Raw genomic sequence first — 6333 nt, 5'->3', positions numbered from 1 at the left:
TCCAATAAAGTTTAGAACAGGCAAACACAATTTTTTTTACATTTATTTATTGAAAAAAATACAGGTTTTAATTGCTGAATGTAAGCATGGTTGTGCTGGTAATGGATACATGCTGTAATATGACTTTGTGATTTTTGCATTAATTTCACATAATAATAATAATAATAATGGATTAGATAGCGGTTTTCAAGAAGCCCAAAGCACTTTACATTAAATCCATTCTTGATTCATAGCATATTTAATACAGCATATTCCTCCTCAAATTGTAATATAACAGGTACATATGTCCCAAGATCTTTATACTAGAAATGTATTAGGGCAATTTTTGGATGTAGTTTTTGTAAAGAATATGGGATGTAGCTGTTAAATCTACATTCTGTTGAACCTAATAAACCATGAGTTTAAAATGTAAACGCTAACAACAACTTGAGAGACCTACAGCTAATGATAGACATACTATATTATTTAGTGAATTCATATAATCCCAAAAGTGTTAAAATAATAATCTGTTGTCTGTTCTATTTATTCATAGTTATTTAAAGGAGCTTGCAAAGAAAAGCGTCTGGACTTCTTTAAGTTGCTTGAAGACGTTTCACCTCTCATCCGAGAAGCTTCTTCAGTTCTAAGGTCAAATGGTGGAGAGTCCCAGATATAAACCTAGTGGGAGTGACCCCCCACAGAGGGACAAAAGGACCCCCTGATGATCCTCTAATCGCCTGAGCCAAGGTGGGAAACTGGGCGTGGGTCCCAATCAGCCAGAGTTTCGGGTGAGTTCATTGTGAAACCTGGCCCCACCTTATCATGCGAATTCCTGAGGTCAGATGGCCCAGGATGTGAGTGGGCGTTAAGGCGTCTGGGAAGAGATCTCAAAACTGGATTATAGATGGCAGAGAGTTGGTGTCGTAAACCCCCGCCTCTGTTCAAAGATGGTCGCTCACAGTGGACATAGATGGCTTCTTTCACTCCTCTTTCAAACCATCTGTCCTCTCTGTCCAAAATGTGAACATTGGCATCCTCGAAAGAGTGTCCTTTATCCTTAAGATGCAGATGGACTGCTGAGTCTTGTCCTGTGGAGGTGGCTCTTCTGTGTTGTGCCATGCGCTTGTGAAGTGGCTGTTTGGTCTCTCCAATGTAGAGGTCTGAGCATTCCTCGCTGCACTGTACAGCATACACCACATTGTTAAGTTTGTGTTTTGGCGTTTTGTCTTTCGGGTGAACCAGTTTCTGTCTGAGCGTGTTGCTGGGTCTGAAATACACTGGGATGTCATGCTTGGAGAAAACTCTCCTGAGTTTCTCTGATACACCGGCTACATAGGGGATGACAATGTTGTTGCGTCTGTCCTTCTTATCCTCCCTCGCTGGTGTCTGGTCTTCTTTTCTGTGCCTCTTTGCTGACTTTAAGAACGCCCATTTAGGATAGCCGCACGTTTTGAGTGCTTCCTTTACATGTGTGTGTTCCTTCTTTTTCCCTTCAGGCTTAGAGGGAACATGTTCTGCCCGGTGGTGTAGGGTCCTAATTACTCCAAGTTTGTGTTCCAAAGGGTGATGGGAGTCAAAGAGGAGGTACTGGTCCGTGTGTGTGGGCTTCCGGTAAACTTCGATGTTGAGTTTGCCGTTCTCTTCAATGTGCACAGCGCAGTCCAGGAAAGGCAGACAGTTGTCCTTTGTGTCTTCCCTGGTGAACTTGATGTTTTTATCCACTTCTTCAAGCAACTTAAAGAAGTCCAGACGCTTTTCTTTGCAAGCTCCTTTGACTACGATGACCTGGATGACTGAGAACCTTCACAGACATATTCATAGTTAATTATCATATGAAGAAAAAAGATTTTAAAAGAACCTCCTCCCCAAACCAGGCGTTTTCCCCTGAAGTTTAGAGCACCGTTTCACATCAAGGCGCCTGATTTCAAACGGGCCAATCAGTGCACTGCATCAGGCTCCACCGCTGATAACGTCTGTACAGCTCCACACAAGTTTTGCTTTGGACTACGGCAGCACACTATCTTCATTTTCGTGGACTTGTTTCTCATTTTTTTAATTTAACGTCTGCCACAGCTCGTCTTCAGTTACTACGGTAAGAAAATAATCCAACTTGGTTTATTTATCGACAGCATTGTGTTGCAGGCAGTGAAGGCGCATATGATAAATTTATGTTAGCTTTAGCTCGTTTCTAGCATTAGCGTTAGCTACATTAGGCTGAAAAGAGCCTTGTAAAACCAGCAGTGCGCGTTTTGAGACGGGTGTATTAATGGAAACCGGCTAATTAGTTTAGCTATTAGGGCTGGGCCATATTATACCGTTCACGGTAATACCGGTATAATGTTAGGCAACGATAGGAAAATGAAATATCGCGATAGAATGGGAGTAAAACGCACAGTGCCTTTGTTTTCATACGCACATGGCCGATTGTTGAGTGAAACAGATGAACCAGAATTGGTTTGTAAAAATGGTGCAACTTCCGTGATGTGGAACTGGTTTGGTGTTTGTCCGTCAGATACACAACAAAGCACATTTTTTTTGCAGAACATGCATTGTCGTATTTGTCGGACTAAGATGCTCTTAAATCTGGGAGTAATCTGGGTCCTAAACTCTGTATGCTTCAGGTCAAACAACACTGCAGCATCACTGAGAGTTAAAAACTGTCTAAATTCTTTCATCTTTAATAAAACAATCAGCATTGCTGCTTTACCAGGTGTAACTATAAAGTTTAACTCCATGAAAACAAAAGTTATTATATTTAACAGAGTTAGAAGTTAGCAGGAAGCTAGCGGAAGTTAGCTCGCTAGTTTCGCTAGTTACCTAAGCATGATATTGCATGTTCTGACTGAGAGATTTCTGAAAAAATTCAAACGTACAGCTCTGCTATCACTTCCAACATAAATGAAGACAGGAAACTAAACAGCAGTGACGTTTGTAGGGTTACTGAAGTTGAGCTAGCTGGTATATAATGATGTGCTACGTGATCGCTAGCGACACAGCTATGTTAGCATAACATAAACAGTGAAGCTGGAGGACGAACACTAACACTTTTCCACTTATAAAAGTTAACGTGAAGGTTCCTCATGGTTAGAGACAAATGCAATCGCATGGCAGGATGCTGTAAACGGACCAAACTTCAGTTAGGAGAACAACTGAGATAATCCATCCACAATACAAGGTTAGTCATTAATATACTGCAACAACATGGGAATAGAGCCGCTGCCAAAGAATTCAACATTAATGAATCAATGGTACAGAAGTGGAGGAAGCAAGAAGAATGAGTTGAATAAAGTTTGATTTATCTGACTGCTTTGTTTCGCTTAACGTGCCTTATAATCCTGTGCACCTTATGGTCCGAAAAATACGCACTGCACACTGCAGTTTAATGTTGCAAAGCACCTCTTTTTAACTTCAGTGGATATTATACATGGTTATGCTCAGGATATGTCAGCCCATTTCTACTGGAAATGCCTTTTGGTTAAACTTTCAGCAAGGAATTTGCATTTGCACTGTTACATTTTTATAAAGCTTTAATGTACATAAAAACCAGCTTCTTGTTTAAGTGAAAATAAATGGAAGGTTGTCTTTTTGCGCTAGTAATGTTGTGGAGTTGTATTTTGTCTCGCATCAATTATATCGTCAGTTATATCGTTATGGCAAATTTTCAAATATATATCGTGATAAATATTTTTGGCCATATCGCCCTGCTCTATTAGCAACAGGACATGTAGGGCAGCTGTCACCTCACAGCAAGAAGGTTACTGGTCTGAGCCTTGGCTGAATAATAGAATAGAACAGAACAGAGTAGAGTAGAATAGAATAGAATAGCTGGTGACTGTTAACTATCCTCATCCTCACCATCTTGTTTGTCTCTGTGTACCCCGTGGTGATCTGCCTTCTTATCTAGGGTGTACCATGAGTATCACCCAAAGACAGCTAGGATAGGCTACCTGATAAGGACACCTGGTTACAGATAATGGACAAAGCATATCTTACTTCTCAGAAGGTGTTCATAAAGCTTCCTCATCTTCATGAGGATGTCACGTGCAGCACCTTCTGCTGGTTAGATCTGAGTGATCACGTCCCCTACTATACGGCACTTACGGTCAAACTGTCCAAGAAACAGAATTGGCTGGTAGCCCAGGGCATGTAGTTTTGAAACCTGCAAGAACAACAAAGAAAAACATGCAGCCAGTCTTTCATGTAAGCAAATTGATGTATAACAAACCTTTAAGTTTCACATCTTTGTTGTTTTATTGTTGTAGATAGTTAAAAAGTATTTATGGTGACCAAACCTGTAAACCTGCAGGGCCGTTACGCCAGGCTGCTCTTTGTTGACTTTAGCTCTGCTTTCAATACGATACTCCCGGACAGACTAATAGATAAACTGCTGGAAATTGGACTTCCTTCCACCACCTGCCGCTGGATCAGAGACTTCCTCTCAGACCGTGTACAGAGAGTTAGAGTGGGGCCTCATCTTTCCTCAGCCCTCAGCCTCAACACCGGCTCTCCACAAGGCTGTGTACTGAGTCCCCTACTGTACACTCTGTACACACATGACTGTGTTAGTTCCCACCCAGACAACACAGTCATCAAGTTTGCAGATGATACCACTGTGGTGGGGCTCATCTCAGGGGGAGATGAGACTGCATACAGAGCTGAAGTTCAGAGGCTGTCAGATTGGTGTGCAGACAACAACCTGGACCTCAATACCACCAAAACAAAAGAACTGGTAGTTGACTTCAGAAGGAGGAAGTCCGAGCTGCAGCCTGTCAGCATCAACGGGGAGTGCGTGGAAAGGGTCTCCAGTTTCAAGTTTCTGGGTGTGCACATAGACACAGACCTCCAATGGAGCTCTAACACCTCTGCGGTCTTAAAGAAGGCCCAACAGCGTCTCCACTTTCTGAGAATCCTCAGAAAAATGGACCTGAAGAAGGAGCTGCTGACCGTCTTCTACCGCTGCTCCATTGAAAGTGTGCTGACATATTGCATCGGTGTGTGGTTCTCCAGCTGCACCACAGCACACAGAAAGGCACTCCAGAGGGTCATCAACATGGCCCAAAAAATCATTGGACATCCTCTTCCCTCCCTGAAGGACCTATACAGCACTCGCTGTCTCAAGAGGGCACGCAGCATCCTACGGGACTGCACACACCCAGGACACCGGGTGTTTAAGCTGCTGCCGTCTGGCAGGAGGTTCAGGCTGCTGAGGTCCCGAACAAATAGACTCAAGGACAGCTTTTACAACAGGGCAATAGCCCTGATCAATGTAAATAGCTGACCTGACTGGATACCTCCCTGGACTTTTTAGGGGGAGGTAACAATGTTTAAAACGATAACAATAATATTTATATTTATAACAAGGTGCAATAATAATTAATGTGCAATAATAACAGTGTGCAATACACATACACTTATTCTTCTTTTTTATACTAAGTTAATATACTGTGTTGTGTTGTTTGTTACGTTGTGATGTGTCATATCGTGTCGTGTTGTGTTATATGTAGTGCCGACGTAGGACAGTTTTTCCAATTTCATTGTACTACTGTACTATGTATGACTGTGCAATGACAATAAAGAGTTATCTTATCTTATCTTATCTTATCTTAAATGTATGATAAAATCCATCTTGAAATGTTTTGTCTCTAAGTTAATAGCCGATTAAATTAAAAATCAGAAGTAGCTTAAATAAAAATTGTTTTTAACAAGTTTTTTCTAGTTTGATGTCTTTAGTGCGATGGTGTTATTCTGATGTGAATAACTTTTTTATTTATGCTCTTTTATAAATTAATATTTTATGTGTATATACATGTCTTGTTAGTTTCTTACTTCATGATATACAAGAAAACATTGACAACTGTGATTAATAAAGAATTGTCTAGCAGACCAACCACTTATTAGATCAGAACTTTTAAACTTACTGACAACTGGGCTGAATTAACCACCCTGCTCGCATTTCTGTTGTTTTTAACAGAGGCAGCCCAGTTACTGTTTTTAAACTGTTCTTGTTTTTTTTCAATCACTCCTTTACGTTCAGGCTGCCCAGGCATCCACTGCATGTCTTCCTGTTGCAGGTGTTTGGAGCCTGACAGGAAGGGCATGGTTTGGTTTTTGGCTTTGTCATTTCTGCAAATGAAAATGGAACATGTAGGGATCATTTCAGGTCTGTTTTGGTTAAATGACTACAAAAATAATTCATGACCAAAGAAATAACTTATATTACGAGGCAGTATTACACCATATTTAGAAAAAAAATCAATTACGAGATTAAAGTCGTTAATATTGAGTTAATTACGTGAATAGGGTTAAAAAAACTCAATTGATTACAGAAAAGATACATTGCTAAAATAGAGCAGT

The sequence above is a fragment of the Copadichromis virginalis genome, linkage group LG12 (genome assembly GCF_057382275.1).
Source record: "Copadichromis virginalis isolate Kocher_CV1m ecotype Utaka linkage group LG12, C_Virginalis_male_GT1.1, whole genome shotgun sequence".
In the NCBI taxonomy this organism is placed as follows: Eukaryota; Metazoa; Chordata; class Actinopteri; order Cichliformes; family Cichlidae; genus Copadichromis; species Copadichromis virginalis.
Note: the sequence above shows the minus strand (reverse complement) of the source record.